The 22,588-nt window shown below is 40.5% G+C and overlaps 2 long non-coding RNA genes across 2 annotated transcripts in view; one reads left to right on the forward strand and one right to left on the reverse strand.

Moving 5' to 3' along the window:
• Positions 1–20,019, forward strand: part of LOC134297683 (uncharacterized) — a 94,580-nt gene extending 74,561 nt beyond the window's left edge. The window contains exons 3-4 of the long non-coding RNA XR_010004518.1: positions 19,075–19,206; positions 19,327–20,019. This is a non-coding gene — a long non-coding RNA (uncharacterized LOC134297683). The remainder of the gene's footprint in view (positions 1–19,074; positions 19,207–19,326) is intronic.
• Positions 9,172–10,319, reverse strand: LOC134298081 (uncharacterized). The gene is made up of 2 exons (XR_010005055.1): positions 9,788–10,319; positions 9,172–9,704 (listed from the first exon to the last, which is right to left on the reverse strand). It is a non-coding gene; the product is annotated as an uncharacterized LOC134298081 (long non-coding RNA).
• Positions 20,020–22,588: the final 2,569 nt, after the last annotated feature.

Genomic DNA, 22,588 nt, shown 5'->3' on the forward strand with positions numbered 1-22,588 from the left:
GTCCCACTACACACCTTCATAATTCAGCAGAGTTTTCTTAGCACTTCTATGTAGCTGGGAATATGTAATGTAATTTTACAGGTCATATAGCATTCGCGAAATTACACAGCCCAACAAAAAAAAAATTCTTGGTGTCTTAGTTTGTAGCTCTCTTCCTGGGGTTATTTGAGGCACTGTTTCAGAAAATTCCATTGGATAGACCACATCTTTTCTAGTTTCTTAGATATGGTTATCATGATTTTTTATGGGCAATCAAATGAAAATAGGTATATGGTTTATGTTCTGTATTTTGAAAACTAGATCTGATAGCAGAAATGTGGTGCCATTTTTGGAATCAGCAGGTCAAATACAGTATACCCAGAAACAGATCTAACATTTGGGGCATCAAGATATGTGCTCTACCTTTTCTGCAGTCTGTGACTCAAGGTAGCTCAAAAAATTCAAAGCAGTACAGATAGAATCCCACATCATTAATTTCAAAAAAGTTTAAATATAATTAAACTATTAATATGAAAATGATAAGTGTAAAAACACATTTTAAAAGGATTGGTATACACAAGCTTCCCATAATTTTCAGCAGAGTTTCTTCTTTCTGCTGGTTGATACTGGACACATACCCAGTCTGGGCTGTTCCACGTTCAGTAAGAGAATGTTTACCAGTTTCTTAGCAACAGCTAACACTCTCTGCCTCTATTCCATCATGATTCTAGAAGTTTATGGCTAAATCTACACAAGGTTTGCATCCTAGGTCCAGTAGGCACGGTATCCTGCCCTGGTTTGACCCCCATTAATGTCACACTTGCCTGTTTTAATCTGAACGCAAACTGGTCTTGAAAACCTCACAGTCCCCAACCATAAAGTCATCTCAGTACAGCAGGGTGTTTCTACCATGTTCACGTTTCAGGTTATTTTAGGTCACCCCAGTGACTACGCTCTCTCCTCCATGCATATGGATATACATACAGTGTATCTATATATCCATATAAACCAATATCCTTCCTTGTTTTCCCACCATTCATACCACCTACCAACACTTCCATGGAGTGATGTATATGCCTGGGCAGCTATCTTAGGCCCCATCTACATGGCCATATAATGCAGTTTCATAATGCATTTTAACACTATTAAATTGCATTATATAAGCCTACATTGCCATATAAGGCAGTTCAATGCAGTTAAACAATGTAGATGGGGCCTTAGCCCGCACATGTGTTCCCTCTATTCCCTCTAATGGTGAATTTCATTGCCCTTATCTTCTCTTAGGAGCCCCGGTGGCGAAGTGTGTTAAAGCACTGAGCTGCTGAACTTGCAGACTGAAAGGTCCCAGGTTCAAATCCCTGGAGCGGAGTGAGCGCCCGCTGTTGCTCCAGCTTCTGCCAACCTAGCAGTTCGAAAACATGCCAATGTGAGTAGATCAATAGGTACCGCTCCGGCAGGAAGGTAACAGCGCTCCATGCAGTCATGCCGGCCACATGACCTTGGAGGTGTCTACGGACAACGCCGGCTCTTCGGCTTAGAAATGGAAATGAGCACCAACCCCCAAAGTCAGACATGACTGGACTTAACGTCAGGGGAAACCTTTACCTTTACTATCTTCTCTTACCTCTAATGGCAATCAGGCTACTAGTTTCTTCCTTGTTTCACATGACACCTGTCCCTTATTTTCCTCAGCTCAAAAAGGTGCCTGTGATTCTACCAAATGAAGCTGATTTTTCAAGGTATAAAATGAATTTAAATGCTGATTTGACAAAGTGTGATACACTACCTTTGGATATATGGATACATGAATATTCACATACAAATGCTTAATGTAAAAACAAGGCAGCATCACATTTACTGGAAATGGGAGCCTACTGTGATTTCACATCCAAACTTCTATCCTTCAAGGAATCAGCGCTGAGTCAGGAACCTTTGTATATCTCAGACTGTAATTCCCAGCTGCAATAGCCAGCATAATGAGTGCTCAGGACTGGTATGAACTGTAGTCCATTGGCATCTAGAGGCCACAATTTGCTCAGCACTTGTTTATAGGATATTATACAGGGTGTTTCGGAATGATGGAGCCAATTCTAAAGCAGCATATTTTGTGATGACAACATGTTAGGTAAAGGTAAAGGTTTCCCCTGATGTTAAGTCCAGTCATGTCTGACTCTGGGGGTTGGTGCTCATCTCCATTTCTAAGTCAAAGAGCCGGCATTGTCCGTAGACACCTCCAAGGTCATGTGGCTGGCATGACTGCATGGAGCGCCGTTACCTTCCCACCGGAGCAGTACCTATTGATCTACCCACATTGGCATGTTTTTGAACTGCTAGGTTGGCAGAAGCTGGAGCTAACAGCGGTCGCTCACGCCGCTCCCGGGGTTTGAACCTGGGACCTTTTGGTCTGCAAGTTCAGCAGCTCAGTGCTTTAACACACTTCGCCACCGGGGCTCGACAACATGTTACAATTACACAAAATGTTACAAATGGTTTAACGAGCTATTCAGTTTTACTAACCATTTTGAGCCTGAAACAAATCTAAAAGATAACTCCACAAATGGATAACATATCTCATCAGCAAGGTTGCCAGTTTGCGAATCACTGAGGCTAGAGGCTGTTTTTGCACTGGGAGGGGCGTCTAGCAGTAATAATTTGACACTTTATGTCCCACCTTTTTAAGTGGTAAGGATTTAATTCATTCATGATTTGTGGCTGCAGAGATATAGGGATGTCAAACTGTGTCCATCTTTTTGAAACACTCTGTACAGGTATTACTTTTCTGCTGGAATTACTTAGGAGTCTCCCAGGTCATAGATTCAAAATTGCAGCTTGTATAATAACAGACATGTAGCTGCATTGAAATGTTGGAGGATGAGTATCACATAATTTCAGTGATGGCTCATGATGTGTTTTGCACTTCTGCATTCAGATGACACTCCCTTCCCCAATTAATTAAAAAGTAACTATTTAATTTATTTACTTACGTAAAATGGAAATATTTTCTTTTTGTAATGTATCTATCTGTCCTCCTGGACTAGGTGAAGGTAAATAGGTCCATAGACACCTCCAAGGTCATGTGGCTGGCATGACTACATGGTCCTCCTGGACTATAATAATGGCAGTGTAGAAGGGGCTGAAGGGCCCTTCCATACAGGCCCTATATCCCAGGATTTGATCCCAGATTTTATGCTTTAAATTGGATAATATGAATCTGCACTTCTAGATAATCTGGGATAAACAGAAAACCTGGGATCACATCCTGGAATATAGGGCCTGCCTGGCAGGGCGCTAAGAGAGACTGGCTCTCTTGAAAACGCAGGAACCTATGTGAAAGAAGTCCTACTGGAACAACTTTTTAATTTTAAAATTGTAGGAGTGAAAAGGAAATCGTTGGAGCTATCATTGCTGTTTAAATTCCTCACTAATCTTCCCAATTATTGGACTAGGTAAGGCTATGGAAGATGGGTTCTGCCCCAAAGTTCAAGATTCTGATACATTTACCTCTTTATTTCTCCTGAGAAAATAAATATAATAAATGGATATAAAGACCTTGATATCTAATGGCACTTGCTCTATGTACTCGAGTATAAGCCTAGTTTTTCAGCCCTTTTTTACGACTGAAAAAGCCCCCCTCGGCTTATACTCGGGTGATGGTCCTGGTTGGCTTATATTTGGGTCAGCTTATACTCAAGAATATATGGTACATTTATTATTGTTCTCTATTATTATTGGTATTATTACATTTATTATTTTTGTTTCTACTATTACATTTATTTTACTCTATTTTCATTATTATTAATACATTTATTATATCACTCTGATCTTATTATTATTACATTTATTATTTTACTCTATTTATTATTACATGTATTATTTTCCTGTATTTATTATTATTATTATATGTATTATTTTACTCTATTATTAAAAGGATACATAAGCACATTTACATTGAAGAAGATGAGAATAATGATTTCATCAGAGTAGGACAGTCTTATCTTAAATTTGAGCTTGATGTAAATATTCAAAAACATTTAACCTACTGGTGCCTCAATTAATGTAATTTTATTGGTATCTATTTTTATTTCTGAATTTTACCACCTTCGGCTTATACTTGAGTCAATGTTTTCCCAGGGTTTTTTGTGGTAAAATTAGGTGCCTCGGCTTATATTCGGGTTGGCTTATACTCGAGTATATACGGTACTATGTTTTATGGATTCATGATCCATAGGCAGACATAATCTGCCAACTGAAATTAACTCATCTATCTAGCTGGGTTCTGGCCTGCTTGCTGCCATAAGAATTTATTAGTTTTTAAGGCAGTGGTTCTTAACCCGTGGGTCCCTAGATGTTTTGGCCTTCAACCCCTAGAAATCCTAACAGCTGGTAAACTGGCTGGGATTTCTGGGAGTTGTAGGCCTAAACACCTGGGATTCACAAGTTGAGAACCACTGTTTTAAGGTGTCACAAAACTCGTTGCTAGCTGAGTTCAGGAAGTAGCTGCTAAGCAGTATTGTGGAATTTCCCCACACTGACCCACTTATTTGGTTGGGTGATTGGAAGAAATTGCCTTATTTGCTCACTGTTATGTTTATACAGGGCTTAATTTAAGAGCCTGGAGCAAGGAAGAGCAAATAAACATTTTTCAGCTCCAAGTACAGGGCGTTTCCTCTCGTTTTGACAAAGTCAGTTACTGTCACCCCAACAAGGAATCTTATTCTCTCCTTGACTGCCTGTAGAGTGGCAAAACCAACAAGAGGATGCATCAGCTTCTGATAATTTTGCTGTCCTTTAACATTTCTGCTTCCACCCATTGTAGGAATGCAACCCACCTGTGTTAAGCCTGTTGAATCTTAGCTATGCTCACACCTGGCTCATATGGAGATTCAACAAATAATTATTTTTCTACCCACAGGAAATGATCACAGACTTGTACAGACAAATGAATTAAACTTCTACACACCACAGTGTGGATGGTGTTTATGGTTATTAAGCAATATATAAAACTTTGTGAGGGTTCACACCACTTGACAACTATTATCTTTTTGTAATTCTTGTAATCATCTGGTAAAGTAAGTCTTCAACACAGTAGCTTCCTTAAGGTAATCATCCTGAAATTCATATTATTATGTGCCTTTCCATTAATGCCAACTTATGATGTTCCTCTTACAGAGTTTTCTTGGTTGCATTTGTCTAGAGGAAGTTTGGTGTTGCCTTCCTCTTTGGTTGAGAGAGTATGGCTTCACCAAGGACACTCAATGAGTTTCTGGGGTTGAACAGGGATTTGAACTCTGGTTTCCCAGAATCCAAACCTAATATTCAGACCATTGTGATTCTCCTGAGAATTAATGACTAACATGATACTTGAATGGGGATTTTCTGACTTTCAGTATAACAGTCCTGTCCACAGTTGCTTGAAATTCCCTAAAACTAGACATCCAGCAGAATCGATCTTGCACTAATGCTCACGTGGATCAAAGAGGAAACTGACACAGAGAAATGGAAGAGGTATCTATAAAGAGGAATCTTTAACTACTGGATTCTGTGAAAATGCTATCTAACCTCTGAGCTTGAAGAAGACACTAATCACAAATCAGGAGAATTTTCTCCACAACCTTGAAAATCAGGAGAAGGTGGCTTGTTTGTTTACAGCAAAATGCATAGTGATAACAACAGAAGTAATAAAGTGACATTTTCCACAGTTTGTGTATGCTATTCTAGTATTTTCAGCACTGAAGAACAATATTGTGGTCTGCCTCTAAAGACATAATGGAAAATGACTCAAAATGTATTGTCACATCTTGCAAAGTCTAAAGGTAAAGGTTTCCCCTGACGTTAAGTCCAGTCGTGTCCGACTCTGGGGGTTGGTGCTCATCTCAATTTCTAAGCCAAAGAGCCGGCATTGTTCGTAGACACCTCCAAGGTCATGTGGCCAACATGACTGCATGGAACGCTGTTACCTTCCCGCCGGAGCGGTACCTATTGATCTACTCACATTGGCATGTTTTCGAACTGCTAGGTTGGCAGAAACTGGAGCTAACAGCGGGCGCTCACGCCGCTCCCCGGGTTTGAACCTGGGACCTTTTGGTCTGCAAGTTCAGCACCTCAGCGCTTTAACACACTGAGCCACCGGAGGCTCCCTTCTTGCAAAGTCTAGCTTCGTCTATTTTTGATTGATTGGTGTGAATGTCTGGATAACTGATTGACTGAAACGGTTATTAGCCTCTCTTCTGCCTTCTTCTCAGAGCAAAAGTCACCAAATTTAATAAAAACAGTAAATTGGTGTGGTATAAAAGCCTTGATTTTTCATTTTGGTAAGCCATTAAGGTATTGTTCTCAGAATTTATGAAAAGTTCCAGTTAGCAGCATGAAAGAACCGCAATGGTTACATATGATCCCAAACATCTAGGCAAAGCTGAGTAAAAAACCAAGGAGCCACATGTAATCATATCAACACTGAATTCAATTCCTGTTCCTTATTCTGTTTTTTGGCTTTAATATTTTTTTCCAGTTCATCCCTCGTTTTGGTTCACTATTATTTATTATCAGTATTTGGGTGAATCAGCCTTTAATATGGAGCCAAGATCAATTAAAGGGAGAACACCTGAAACAAAGTTTCAGAATAAGAAAGTGAAACATGAAATCAAGCCAACAAGCAAAGATGAATGAAAACACAGCCCAAAAAAGTGATTTGATAAGCAATGGAGATGGGGGGGATGTTTGGTCACACACCATCCGAGCTAGCTCTGGACATTTCGTTGGCAGAAACAAGGGACAAGATTTCCCCTCACCCCATTCCCATCTGCAGACACCAATTGGACTGACAGCAAAATATTCCTTCAAGAGAGTTTGGAAATTATTTTTTAACATGGATGAATATTTCAAAGGAAAAAGACATGCTGAAGCCATCCAAAACATAGCAGTGGAAGGATTATTTATGTTCTGGGACCCTGAGCATTAGTCTACCACTGCTCAGTCATGCATGGCTTCACCATGTCATTACACTTATTCATCTTAAAAGCAACTTTCCAGGCTCAGATTCAATCTAGTGTACACCACCCAAATGAGGTAGTGCAAAAAGTCTAGGTCAGGTTATGAAATATACACACCGTTGGACTCTTGTGTCCTCCAACATTTGCAGCTTGGTGGGTTTTAATTGTAGGTCTCTCTTCATTTTAATTAATTTTGCATATGAAAAAGTATATACAGTAGAGTCTCACTTATCCAACACTCGCTTATCCAATGTTCTGGATTATCCAACGCATTTTTGTAGTCAATGTTTTCAATATATCGTGATATTTTGGTGCTAAATTCGTAAATACAGTAATTACTACATAGCATTACTGCGTATTGAACTACTGTCAAATTTGTTGTATGACATGATGTTTTGGTGCTTAATTTGTAAAATCATAACCTAATTTGATGTTTAATAGGCTTTTCCTTAATCTTTCCTTATTATCCAACATTTTCATTTATCCAACGTTCTGCCGGCCCGTTTATGTTGGATAAGTGAGCATCTACTGTATAAGCAAATAATTATCAAATTATTTGCTACTCTTGAGTCTTTTTCCTGTGAAATGTTTTCCTATCACTCTTGGCAGCTTGGAAACACTATTGGTTTTTAATGCTGTCAAACCAGAAAAAGAAACTAACCTACGGCACTACTGTGCTTTAGGAATATAGTGTATATCATATTTCTGGTTTTGCTTTACATCGCCTGTGCAACTTTGAGGCAAACTGTTTCATTTTTCAACCATTGTAAAAGAGACTGAACATATTTTACGTTAAAAATGAGAATGCTGCTGGTTTTTAACTTACGAATCCCTGCACTACCAATAAAAAAATCAATCCTTTCGGTTGGGAAAGCCAAAGATTTGTGGCTCCGATAAAAGTCCCAAATGCTCAATAAGTAGAAAGAAAAAAGGAAGAAAAAAGACATCTTTACATTTCTCTCTTCAGAGATTGTAAAAATAAATGCCAACAAGCAAGTGGAAAAAGTATATCAAGTGAGGGAAATTCATGGACAGACTTAGGGCTAAAGAAAAACCCATCAAGGAATGCAGCCAAACAGAGAGCAGACATAGGGTTTGAAACCTAGTTTGTGGAGTTGTGTTTATAAAGGGCACAATGAGAGTCCTGCCCTCCCCCACAAATAACATTTCTGCCATTCACCTCTTTAAGTACTGAAATTTCTAGCATTGCAGTAATGTAAACTTTCAGCTGAGAATTTAGAAGTGCCAGAGGGAGAGTTTTAAAAGGGAATTGCTTAAGACTTCTCCGTTTGCCCACTTCTTTGCTCAAAATTCCTTACACCCAGAGGTGAAGAGAGATGCAGTGAGGATAAATATTATAATGTAATACAATATAATAATAATACACTACTATAATTATATATTATATAGGTAAAGGTAAAGGTTTTCCCCTGACGCTAAGTCCAGTTGTGACCGACTCTGGGGGTTGGTGCTCATCTCCATTACTAAGCCGAAGAGCCAGCATTGTCTGGAGACAAATCTCCAAGGTCATGTGGCTGGCATGACTGCATGGAGTGCTGTTACCTTTCCACCAGAGTACCTATTGATCTACTCACATTTGCATGTTTTTGAACTGTTAGGTTGGCAGGGTATATATTATATATTGCATTTAATATTACTAATAATATCGCAATATAATGGTATAATACAATATAATAATATATAATGCTTATATTGTACTATGCTAATAATATAATATAATGTATGTACACATAATTTGTAATCCACCCTGAGTCCCTTTCAGGGCGAGAAGGGCAGAATATAAATGTCTCAAGAAAGGAAGGAAGGAGGGAGGGAGGGAGGGAGGGAGGGAGGGAGGGAAGGAAGGAAGGAAGGAAGGAAGGAAGGAAGGAAGGAAGGAAGGAAGGAAGGAAGGAAGGAAGGAAGGAAGGAAGGAAGGAAAGGAAGCAAGGAAGGAAGGAAGGAAGGAAGGAAGGAAAGGAAGCAAGGAAAGGAAGGAAGGAAGGAAGGAAGGAAGGAAAGGAAGGAAGAGGCTAAGAGAGCTAAATTCTCCCAGAACTACTTTTGGTACCTAACTTTGCCATTTCATTCATTCATTCAGAGCAGGAGTGGGCAACTTTAGCAAATTGGGGACTGATTTTCACCTGCGGGAGAGGGTCACATAAACTGCCCCAAGTATTGTCAAGGACAGAACGCCAGTAGATAAGATTCAACACAGTTTATTAAAGATACAGAACCAAAAATGCTCGTAAAAAACAAAGAGCTAGGCAAACACTCGCCTTCAATATGAAAAGTCACTAAAAAACGGTTCAAAAGCTAAACCGGATTAAACAGGAGTTTAATCCGGGTTAAACCAAAAATGCTTACTTCAGCCTGGGACTTTAAACAAACAAAAGCTGGTAAACAAAGATTCAATAGAACATAAATACTGGCAGCAGATTCCTCTCTGCTACTCAACAGCTGTGGTTGAGCAACTAAGTTGTTACTCCTCCGTGCAGCGGGCGAACTCCGGGTCCAAACACATCAATCAGGGTTGCAGCGGTCAGCGGGGTCCCAATCCGGTCCGAGGTCGAAGGCCAGGTGCAGGCGTTTTAGGTTCCACGAAATCCTCCGATAGCCAAAGAGAGGGTAGTCCAAGGTCGTAGTCAGCCAGTCAGTCAGTCAGTCAGTCAGCCAGTCCAGCGTCAATTCCGAGTAGGTAAATAATGTCCGTCAAGAAGACGACGGAGGTCCAAGCTAATAAGATTAAACACAGGTTGCACAACAAAAGCCCACACAGTTCCTCCCGCCGTCTATGCCCAGTGTCCTTGGTAACTTACGTAGTCAGCAAACGAAACACACCCGTCTTCAGGAAATTCCCAACAAGAGCCCAAGCGTTCGTTCAGATTACCTTGCCCAACGCAATTAGCCCTGGATTCAAGACCCCATTTTATGCCAGTTACAACTCCTCATCGCTATCAGGTGTTACCCTAATTCCAGGTGCCTCATCATCATCATCCTCATCAGAGCTAAAACATCTTTGACTACGCCCCACAGCATCCCCAGCTGTGGATCCCGTCCCATCCCTCCAACTCGTCCACGGGTCCGATCCTGCAACCCGCCAGTCGCTTCCCATGCTATCATTACCAGGAACACCCAAATCCTCCCTCACACGAGTCCATTCCATGTCATCCTCCTCTGAGCTAACCACCTCTTCCTCCATTCTCTCAGTAAAACCCTCAAAGGAGTCTTCGTCAGTTGATTCTGCAAAGATGTCCCGCAGCCGTTTCCTCTCTCGCTCCTCAATAGAGTCTGACTCTCGAGGAGTCTTACGACCACGTCTCCCAGTATTGGAGCCATAAGGCTCAACCATAACAAGTATAGTTTGAGAAAATGGCTGGATGTGGATTTCTGCTTTTGGTGGTAAGGGTGGTACTTTGATGTTAAATAGTATGTTGAGGTCTACAACGTATTTTAAAGGGTGCATTGCTGTTCATGGGCTTTTTGATGCTACACAGTTGTAGGTTTCATTCTAACAGCCACGGCTGCATCTTATGAGACCCTGGAATTTGTGGTTCAGGGAAGAGCATTTAGACTGCTTAGTCAGGAAGCTGCTCTGGTGCCTCTGACTACAAACCCCAAAATTTCATACGATGGAGCCATGGCAGATGAAGTGGAAACAAAGAGAATAGTGTGAAGAGTAATGGTGTTTACGGAGTCCAGGAGGATTGTGGACTTCAAAAATAGCTTTGGGGTCTACATGTAGAATCATAGAATCATAGAATAGTAGAGTTGGAAGAGACCTCATGGGCCATCTAGTCCAACCCCCCGCTAAGAAGCAGGAAATCTCATTCAAAGCACCCCTACAGTGTGGCCCTACAGTCACACTTTGCCCACCTCTTATACTAAGGATGAAAAACTGCTGGTGCCATGTTTCTTCAGAGAGGAAATTCGATTATTTGGATTAATGGAGTGCCCTCCAAAATGAAATAAATCACACTTCAGACATGGTAGTGTTTTTATGAGACCTATCAGCTGGCTGTTTATGTTTAGGCTGGTTTTAAGCATCCCTGAATGTTTCACAAATGAGTATGGAGAGAAGCATCCTTAATGTTGTTTCAGTCTCATCCTGAGAATTCTTTGGAGGCTAGTCTGTAACCATCAATTCTAAACAGCTTGAAGAACTGAAGCACAGCTTCCTTTGTCATATTGTATATTCTTTGCTGTATAATGATAAGCCAGGATGTTGACAAATTGCATTCCATTGTGTGCCATAAAATATAAATCCTGATTCATTTGGGTCCAATTAAGACCTACTTCAGAAATTCAAACTGGAATAACTGAAATTGTATCTAGGTAATTTACAAAGACTCAAAGTATCTACAACTTGCCTACAGGCAAATAGTTGAATGGTAAAGGCAGTCATACATTCTAAATATCTTCAAAGTGGTGAAGATACTTGGACTGTCCTGAAAAGAAATTGCTCAGAATACAGTAAATTGAATATCGGACTGGAGCCTCCGGTGGCCTAGGTGATAAAAGCCTCGTGACTTGAAGGTTGGGTTGCTGACCTGAAGGCTGCCAGGTTCGAATCCCACCCAGGGAGAGCACGGACGAGCTCCCTCTATCAGCTCCAGCTCCATGCGGGGACATGAGAGAAGCCTCCCACAAGGATGGTAAAACATCAAAACATCTGGGCGTCCCCCTGGGCAACGTCCTTGCAGATGGCCAATTCTCTCACTCCAGAAGCAACTCCGGTTGCTCCTGACATAAAAAAAAAATCGGACTGAATGTTAAGTTACATTTTGCTATACCGACAGGATAGGATAAATCTCTCAGTAGGATTTGCATGTTTATTGTTCCTTTTGAGAAGGTAACCTTCACATATTCAGCACTTCGTTCATAAACAAACACACAAGAAATTCAGGATCCAGACAAGATAACAGCATGGGATCGATCCTTGTTCAAAGAGAGCTTATGAACAAATGGCAGAGCAGAAGACTTGTGGAGAAAGGGAGATTCCTAATGGCCTAGACAGAGAAGGATAGTCCATTTTACAGGGGAAAGGTGTTGACGGAGTTAAACCATTTCCCCCTTTTTTCCTTTTATCCCTCCTCAAGTTTCCATTGTCGAAACAAACATTGTTTGTGACATGGAAATCCCTCTGTGGACTCCGACTGGATAATGGAACAGTACCCTATTTTTATAAACAGTTTGACTTATTGACCAAAAATGTCATGAAGGGTAGCATAATGTCTCTTTAGAATATTGAGGATCCTCTTGAACTGGGGAGGTTAGACTAGATTTTTGATTGCACACATTAAGGATGAGACCTCTCATTCAGAGGACTGCAGCCATTATGAAAACTGTACTGATTACTTTTTCCCCTAGCTAAATAAATGTTTAACGGCTTTAATGAATGTTTAGATTTTAGTCATAACACTCACACCCACCAGACATCACCTTTGAAAGTTCATTTTTATTGAACTAACTGAAGAAACATTTTGCTTGGTTAACTGAAGGCAGAAAATTTCAAATTATAGTAGAGCATTCATGGAGAACTTGAGAAAGGCAAGGATACTTCAAATAGGTACATATGCCATTGTTCTACATCAGCTACTTAACTAAGGGTGCATCCAGATTGATTATAAACACACGAAAGTCCCAGATATTGTTTGTTGTTTATTTCTGATTTTATTTTAGAGAACCATATAAGTTTAGGATATGTTTTGTCAGTCCCTAGTATGATCATGGGAGCCCCGGTGGCGAAGTGTGCTAAAGCACTGAGGTGCTGAACTTGTGGACCAAAAAGTCCCAGGTTCAAACCCTGGGAGCGGTGTGAGCGACTGCTGTTAGCTCCAGCTTCTGCCAACCTAGCAGTTCGAAAACATGACAATGTGAGTAGATCAATAGGTACCGCTCCGGCGGGAAGGTAACGGCACTCCATGCAGTCATGCCGGCCACATAACCTTGGAGGTGTCTATGGACAACGCTGGCTCTTCGGCTTAGAAATGGAGATGAGCCAGACAGGACTGGACTTAACGTCAGGGGAAACCTTTACCCTTTTTAGTATGATCAGAGACTTCTTAAACCAGAGTTCCCGGTTGGCTATTTTAACACAGAATATCAGAAAGAATAGGAACAAAATCTGAGATTTTTAATCGCCCTGGATTCACCAAACCTAAAGGAAATATCATGACTTTATCATCAGCAGAATGGACCTCTTTTTCCCCATGCAGCTGATACTTGGTTAAGTTGTTTGGAGTGGGGAATTATGATTGTGACGATGTTGTCAGAATGGTGACAAAGTAGTGATTATAAATACACAACAGTTAGAGATGAGTAAACCTAACAATTGTGGGTATTCTTGAGACTAGGGACCTCATTAGACATACCAGAACCTCTGGTGGCACAATGGGTTAAACGCTTGTGCCAGCATGATTGATGACTTGAAGGTTGGGTTGCTGACCTGAAGGTTGCAGGTTCAAATCCAATCTGGGATGAGCGTGGATGAGTTCCCGCTATCAGCCCCAGTTCCATGCAGGGACATGAAAGAAGCCTCCCACAAGGATGGTAAAAACATCGAAACATCCGGGCGTCCCCTGGGCAATGTCCTTGCAAGTGGCCAATTCTCTTACACCAGAAGAGACTTGCAGTTTCTCAAAAAAATTAGGCATAGCCCCCTTTCTCCCCACAGACATTGCCACGCACATTTGAAACAGTTTAAAGACAAAGTCCTATCATATGATGCAAAACTACTTCCGCCCATCACATGTGGGATTCCATCCATAAACTGTTTCAGAAGTGTGTAGAAGCAGGGGATTATGGAGTCAGGTAGCAATCATCTTAAGAGCTCCTGATTTGCATGGAAAAGGCTGAAGGAGTTTAATTTAATTTATGATGGGATTTGTCAGATTTGCCCATGTTAGATTGCTTTAGTGACACTGAAGAGTGGGTGTTCCTGTGGGTGGCCTCCAAATGAGCAGCAACACTCCTTTTCTTGACAGTAATCTTTCTGCATGATTTTTAAAATGAATTTATTCATCAGGAATTGTACAGTTCAATATATCACTGAGCTGTTGCTATATTTCCCGCCCCCCCCCCTTTTTTTTTAGACCTGGACTTCCACAATTCTGAGATTTCCCCCTTTGTAATTAAAAAAGAAAAAAGAAAGCAGTATGGGATCGCCCGTGTGATAGCTCGGAAAGCAGAGGATTACTGTAGAAAGGGACTAAAGGACACTGCATGTGTTGGATTGAATATATGATCAGTTTTCATAGTAAACATAGCAGAATGAAATGCTACAGTAAAAAGACAATTCCTTCTGCTCCCTGCTCCCCCCCCCCCCCCAAATATGGGATGAGTTTTTTTTTTCCATGTCAGGAGCAACCGGTGTTGCTTCTGGAGTGAGAGAATTGGCCGTCTGCAAGGATGTTACCCAGGGGATGCCCGGATGTTTTGATGTTTTACCATCCTTGTGGGAGGCTTCTCTCATGTCCCCGCATGGAGCTGGAGCTGATAGAGGGAGCTCATCCGCGCTCTCCCCGGGTGGGATTCGAACATGGCAGCTTTCAGGTCAGCAACCCAACCTTCAAGTCACGAGGCTTTTATCCCCTAGGCCAGGGATGAGGTGAGTCAGCTTCAGAACCAAGGAAGAATGACTTCTCTGTGATCTCTGTGCCCTTTAGAAATCATTTTATATCAACCTTTGCTTCCTTATGCATCGTATATGTTTCAATATAACAATTTCTATAATAAAAACAAATGGGTTGGTTAAGAGTTCTAGTGAGAGATCATAAAGGAAATAAAATGTGTGCCTGACAACTTAATAAAACATTCAGAACAATTCATCATTATTTCTCTCTCTCTCTCTCTCTCTCTCTCTCTCTCTCTCTCTTTCTCTCTCTCACACACAGTATCTTTGTATCATTGCCAGTGTCACCAAGACCTTGAGTGCATCTGTCATTCAAGTGACTGGGAAACTTGTTAAGCTTCTCTGGAAAGTTTTCTTAGATTTGCTGTTGTGACAAGCTGCCCTTTGGTTTTTGCTAATGTACAGGTCAACATCTACATCTTGACCTAAACCCACATGATAGAACTTAATCTTAAAAGTGAGTAAGATTACAAGGGGAACCAATTGCAGTTCAACCCAAGTAATATTATAAAAGAGTGCATTTTATGCAGAAATATAGAACTGAAACCAGTCCAGAAGATAACTAGGGAGAGGAAATTACTGAATAGAGTCACAATGAAACCCCTCTTCTTGAATCTGCACACTTTCTTTCCACACAGCCCTACAAAAGACCTACAAGCCACTCTAAACACCTTTGCAGAAGCATATCAGAAGTTCAGCCTCTCACTGAACATCAAAGTACTCTTCCAGCAAACACCAGCCAATCCATCTTCAATGCCAGAAATACAGATTAATGGTGTAACATTAGAAAATTGTGACAATTTCGGCTACCTTGGCAGCCACCTCTCCACAAAAGTCAACATTTTGCAGCACTGATGCAGCACCACCTGAGCTCTGTGAGTGCAGCATTTTTCCAAATGAAGCAGAGGAATGTGTTGTCGAAGGCTTTCATGGCTGGAATCACTGGGTTGTTGTGCATTTTCTGGGCTGTATGGCCATGTTTCAGAAAATGCATAACAACCTAGAAGTAGAGAGTGTTAGAGGATCGGGACATCCATAGGGATACCAAGGTGCTTGTTGATAAAGCTATTGTTCTACCAACCCTGTTTTATACCTGTGAAACATGGACTGTCTACAGACATCTAACTCAACTTCTAGAACAATTCCATCAACGTTGCCTTCAATAAAATCCTGCAAATCTCTTGGGGAGACAGGTGAACAAATGTCAATGTGCTGGAAGAAGCAAAGACTACCAGCATTGAAGCGATGCTCCTATGCCATCAACTCTGCTGGACTGGCCACGTTGTCCAAATGCCCGCTCATCATCTCACAAAGCAGTTGCTATATTTCCAACTCAAGAACAAGAAACATAATGTTGGTGGACAAGAAAAGAGATTTAAAGATGGGCTTAAAGCTAACCTTAAAAACTGTGGCATAGACACAGAGAACTGGGAAAGCCTGGCTCTTGAGCACACTAACAGGAGGTCAGATGTTACCAACAGTGTTGTGGAATTTGAAGAGGCATGAATGTAGGGCAAAAGGGAGAAATGTGCCAAGAGGAAGGCACGTCAAGCCAACCCTGACCAGGATCGCCTTCCACCTGGAAACCAACGTCCTCACTGCGGAAGACCATGCAGATCAAGAATAGGTCTCTTCAGCCACCTACGTATCCACTACCAGGACATTACATTGGAGGGCCATTATACTTGGACAATGAGGGATCGTGCAAGTAAGTAAGTAAGTAAGTAAGTATCCGAGAGTAGGAGACACCTTCCTTTTCAGCGCAAAAGCTTGACTTTCTAAAAGAATCTTGGGGCAACTTATGGTCTCCTGGTAAACAAGTAAATTACTTTCTCTACCCACCTCCAACTTATTCCAGTCCGAGGCATTCTTTTTCTTCTTTTTTCTAATTTGGGGGCTTGAAAAGTTCCTTCTCTTCCCTTCTTCCTGCTATTTTCTCAAAGATATTGCACACATTAACCTGCATTACATTGGATACCAGACTGTGAAGCATTTCTTTTCATTCTAATACTGCCTTACCTGTGAAGCATTTCCCACTTAGTTGCAATCTCTCAGTCATGTTTGAATTGTTTTATCTGTTGTTCTTATCCAGGGCCGGCCCAAGGTAATTTTCAAGTGTAGGTGAACAGAATTTTAGTGCCCCCCCCCCCAAACAAATCACTGAAAAATAAAAGAGTTGAATAAGTGAAAATGTTGGATAATAAGGAGGGATTAAGGAAAAGCCTAAATAAAGAACAACACTCTGAAAACAGGGGAAATTCAGACAGAAAACAATCAGGGCCAACTAACACCTCCCAACCAAGGATGTCCCCAGGGAGGAAGCAGCCAGGCTTTGAATCTGCAAGGCCATTAAATGCTAATCAAGCTGGCCAATTGCAACATTCACACTAGCCTCAAACAGACAAGAGCTCTTTCTCCCACCCTGGACTTTTCTCGCCAGGAAGGCATTCGCCATTTTGCAGACCAGAGAAGTGGCGCTTCTCTGCTGCAAAGTGGCAAACACCTTCCTGGCAAGAAGGAAGGCGTTCACCACTTTGGAGAGCAGAGAAGCGGCGTTTCTCTGCTCCCCAAAGTGGTGACCTCCTTCCTTGCGGAGACAGGCGCGGCAGTGGAGGCAGATATATAAACCTAGCTTCCAACAGACCTCAGAACCTCTGAGGATGCCTCCCATAGATGTGGGTGAAACGTCAGGAGAGAATGCTTCTGCAACATGGCCGGGTAGCCCAGAGACCTTGTCGGAAGCGGCAGTGCGTGCGCTTGCCAGCCGCTTCACCCAGCCTCCCAAACGATGGCGCCTGAGGCAAGTTGCCTTATGGGCAATGCCTAAATTGCCTTATGGGTGAACTGCCCCTGTTCTTATCCTAAACCTATTCTTTTGTATTTTAAACTAGCATTTTAACCTTTGAGCATTTTAACGGCAAGGTTGGCTAATAACATTTTTAACATATAATAATTAATAATCGGTTAACACTATGGATGAAGATAGTAGATTTGCTTCTTTACTCTTCTTTGCATGTAAGTCCTATACAGAAGCCCTTGTCAATCTGTGAAGCTTAGCAATGGGGTCAATGGAACTCAATTTGTTCCCCCTCCTTGTGTTAATTACCCTGGATTTCTTCCCATCACAAAAGGTTCTCCATAATATTACTTCAGTATTCTGTACATTTCCATTTCTCCCTAGCCAGGCAGTGGTAATAAGCAACAAATAGTTCTCCATAATGTCAGCTAATCAGACTTGACAGCTTCATATACCAAGCCTTTGCCAAAGGTTTTGTAACAGACAAAGCTACTGGTATTCTGAGTCAGCACAGATGGAGATTTTTGCACTCAAATACTTCAAGGTATTATTTTCTGCTTTCTCTGTGTCCTGCCTTTTAGCCATAAATTTGTCTGAACAACTAAATACCAATGAAAAAACATAACAATATGCAATCAACATGCTACTGTGGGATCAAAGTTTTCAGAAACTCCTTTCTTTTGGGCCTCTAACAATAAGGAGCCACGTCCTTTCTTGTCATTTTATAAAAGCTTTAAGTCTGCATGATTTGTGAGTGTTCAAAACTTCATTAGACTTCAACCTTGTATACCTCTTATATGTATAGGGTCACTTTTTGTAGCACAACTACCAAAATGAACAGACAATATGGCCAGTGTTTACACTGGACTAAGGATTCTGGGTTTTAGTTCAAACTTGGTAACATGTCAATGCTCTAAATTCTACCTGTTTGTGTTGATATATGACTCTTAGAGTAAAATCAGTAAATGAAGGAACAACTTCCAAAATGTTTATTGAATTTCAGTTTGTGTATTGCTTTTGCTCCTGGACCCAAATCTTTTGAGAGTAGAGCAGGCTTTAAGTCTAAATGAATCAACAAACCAACATATTGGCTTATGTTGTGCCAACCATGCTCCTGATTTGTTGTGAACGATTCATATTGACTACTGTATAGTGTTGAAAGCCTCTCCAGGTAGCAGCGGATCAGTCCTTAAATAGACAGGTTAAATACTTATACTGTTTGTGTTCAGAATCTGTTTAATGACTTTGACAAAATTCCCTTCCTCTCAACCTGGCTAAACACTCTAATTGTTCTTGATCTTTGTTGTCTGTTGTGGAAGTTCGACTGCTAGAAATAAATCCAAACTAATTTTCACATCTATTTGTTCGATGGTCCTTGAGAAGAACCTGTCTCAAAGCATGTGCCTTACTGATGAGTAGGGGAGAAGTGTTCTTTTAAAAAGAAAGTCAGAGAAGAAGAAAGACATTTGAGATTTTGTAGCTAGATGTGATTTTTTTTAAATGAGAGAGAGCTTTGTGTTTAATACAATCTGCAGGTATGCTCAGCTCACTATTTGCCCCATCTGCCATTGTTTGCTGGTAATTCCACATCAAGAATCTGATACATTCACGCTGGGCTTTATTCCAACATTCACAGAGCTAAGGTAATAATACATCCTATCCTCCACCCCTCATAGATTCAGCATCCTGGGGTTGCCCATATAAAGTCTGGAATAAAATTCAGAGCACCACTGAAATGAAAGTCCTCAATGACACTGGATGAGCATCCAACATCTTTGAAGAGCCTCTTTCATCCCACTAATAAATGGGTAAGTGACCCATCAGTGATTACTTTGGGTCTCATCTTTTTAAGTTATTACGTTATTAAAGACATTTTGTTTAATTATTTTGTATAGAGGTCTATTTAATACAATCTATCCCGGACACAGGTTTTCTGAGGGATGTTTACTTCAACCAGCCAGAGCTTGATGAGCACAGTTACCCAGAGAACCTTTTCATTAGCCACCCCAAGACTGTGGAATGACCTGCCAGAAGAGCTTCAATAGCTAAACCAGCTGTTGGAATTTAAAACACAACTGAAGACCTATCTCTTCTGGCAGGTCTATCCAGTCAATTTTAACTTGCAAGGTGATTTTAATCTATATTTAATCTGTGTATATTTGTTATAGGGTTATAATCACTTATTGTTTTATCTCATTGTTTTAACCATGATGTACTCTACCACAAGGAGACATGGGTAATAAATGATGATGATGATGATGCTTTTATTTCTTGACTAACTGTATATAATCTTAAAATCTTTGAAAAACCTCCTAATGATGAGTATTTCTTTGCAGGAACTAGCTTTAGTAAACTTTGTAAAATTTACTGTGGTTTGCATATTTACTTGCCCTATTAAAAGTATTTCTATAGGCTACCCTTTGGATGACTCTTTGGAGTGATGTCAGAGATGTCTCCAGAAAGCCATGGTTGCTTTTGGAACTATGAGGACACAATAAGATTGTAAGGATGAAAAAGGATTTCAAACTGATTAATGCATTTCAAATCTATTCATGGCCAATTTCTGCTTTACACTGAAATATCCACCTGGAATGAAAATGATTTTATGTGGCTTTTAAAAAAAATTAAATTTTTTAAAATTAGCTACTGTGTTGGATCCATGATTTTCTTCTCTCATCATGAGCACTCTCTTCCGTGCTCAGAAAAAGCCTTTCTATTGATGAAACTCAAGGTTTTGAAAATCAGTGTCACTGATCTTGTTATGGTTTTGATAAGTTACCTCAGTGTTCAACTGAAATAAAATAAATCTTTATTTTTTCAGGATTCTGTCCCCCTAGGCCTTATAACATAATTGGCATTCCCCTCTTATATCTGTCAGTTTAAAAATTATAATTTGTTTTCTCTTCTTGCTTGTTTCACCTTAATGCCTCATTGAGTGATATCACTTGTTGATACCAGTTGTATATAAATGCTCATAAAAGCTGCCAGGTTCTTAATCTGTGCATTAAGATTTTCAAGATGAAAGACACATTGCAAATAATATACAGCATTCTTTGAAAATGCCTACATTTTGAGTACTTTTTTGATATGGATGTAAATCATATCCTTAAGCATGTAATTCTTCAATATCTAAGACAGATTGAAGATGATATCCTTGCTGTACTTAGCTTGTAATGGGTCCCATTCACACCCAGAGAAAGTTTATTTCTAAACAAAGAGTTACATTTTTTGTTTCCACAACTGCTATTCCATTAGAGTTGCATTGCTGTGTTTTATCTCTGATGTATTTTCATTATATTTTATTGTATGGAAACCGCCCTGATTCCCTTTGGGGAGATAGAGCAGTATATAAATAAAGATTATTTTATTGTATGACACAGCAAACAAGATAGACATGCTGGATTTCATATCACAAAATCACAAGTCGAACACTTCCCAAGCGTTTTCCACAACTGTGATGTCTGGTGTGTTGTGTTCCAGAACTTTGTCAGTCTGGATTCGGAAGTCCCACAGTATCTTTGCGTGCTCATTTTCCAATACTTTTGCAGGTTTGTGATCCCACCAGTTCTTTACTGCTGGAAGGTGGTACTTGAGTTCCAATGGATCATTTGGGTCACATGGTTGTACCTCTGTTTGTAGTCTGTCTGTGTGATTTTCTTACAGCAGCTGAGGATACGATCAATGGTTTCATCGGTTTCCTTGCACAGTCTGCATTTTGGGTCATCAGCTGATTTTTCGATCTTGGCCTTAATTGCATTTGTTCTGATGGCTTGCTCCTGGGCTGCAAGGATCAGGCCTTCTGTCTCCCTCCTCAGGGTCCCATTCATGAGCCATAGCCAGGTCTTCTCTTTATCAGCTTTTCCTTCAATTTTGTCAAGGAACTTTCCATGCAAGGTTTTGTTGTGCCATTATTATTATTATTATTATTATTATTATTATTATTATTATTATTATGATAGATAATGGATACATATCAGATCGAGCACCTTTGATACTGCACCTCTCTTTGATAGTGCAACTACACCAACTCAACATTCTGTGGTCCTGTGATCAGACTTCCACACATCCTCATAACCCTCACCTTACTGGAATACTGCTGTTCTAATGTTGTTGTTGCAATTGTGCAATTTCAACATTAAAAACAAAACAAAAAAGGTAAAGATATATCTTCTGTTTAGATATAAAAGTCAAAATACATATGTATGTTGGTTGGTACATTTGTACAAAAGCAGAAGGAACCCATCATATTAAGATGTGAGATGGGAATACAGTGGGATTGGGAACTAGTGATAGATTTATTTATTTATTTATTTATTTATTTATTTACAGTATTTATATTCCGTCCTTCTCACCCTGAAGGAGACTCAGGGCGGATCACATTGTACACATATAAGGCAAACATTCAATGCCATATAAACATAGAACAGAGACAGAGACAGACGCAGAGGCAATTTAAACCTTCTTCAGCTTCCAGCTTCCTGAGGGTATGCTTGATTCCGGCTGCAGGGGAAGCAGTTGCTTCATCATCCACTGCGACTGCAACTTCCTCATTCCAACAGTGGCTTTTTATGGTGTCGTAAATTAGCCTCCCCACATATAAGTGGTACCTAAATTTCCTACTTGATAGATGCAACTATCTTTCGGGTTGCTTAGGTCAACAACAAGCAGGGGCTATTTTTTATTTTTTTTAATTGTTGGGTACTCACCCCGAAACGGGCTGGCCTCGAACTCATGACCTCTTGGTCAGAGTGATTTATTGCAGCTGGCTACTAACCAGCCTGCACCACAGCCCGGCCATCAATAGCTATGGATGGGAGAATCATGAGGGAGGTGGGGTGCAAATCAATAATGAGATATACGTATCGACATGTGATAGAATTTTTCAGCAAAGGTGACAGTCCAACTGTAATGCCAGTTTGCCTGCTTTGTATGATAAAGCCTTTAGTTAATGCATATTTACACCATAAAGTCATATTGCTTTTCTACCATTTTAATAGTCACGTCTCTCTTGCCCAGAAACAGGTGCAGTGACATCCTAGCCTTATTTGATAGGAGGCACTGAGCTATAGAGGTCACTTGGCTTTCATTGACAACTGTCACACTCACAAGTTCCTTTGAGGATTGGGTTGTGGGGGGAGCAGTCCTTTCCAGAACAGGTAAGCTTCTTAATAACTGACTTAAAAGAATAGA

Source organism: Anolis carolinensis, chromosome 3, assembly GCF_035594765.1.
Source record: "Anolis carolinensis isolate JA03-04 chromosome 3, rAnoCar3.1.pri, whole genome shotgun sequence".
Lineage (NCBI taxonomy): Eukaryota > Metazoa > Chordata > Lepidosauria > Squamata > Dactyloidae > Anolis > Anolis carolinensis.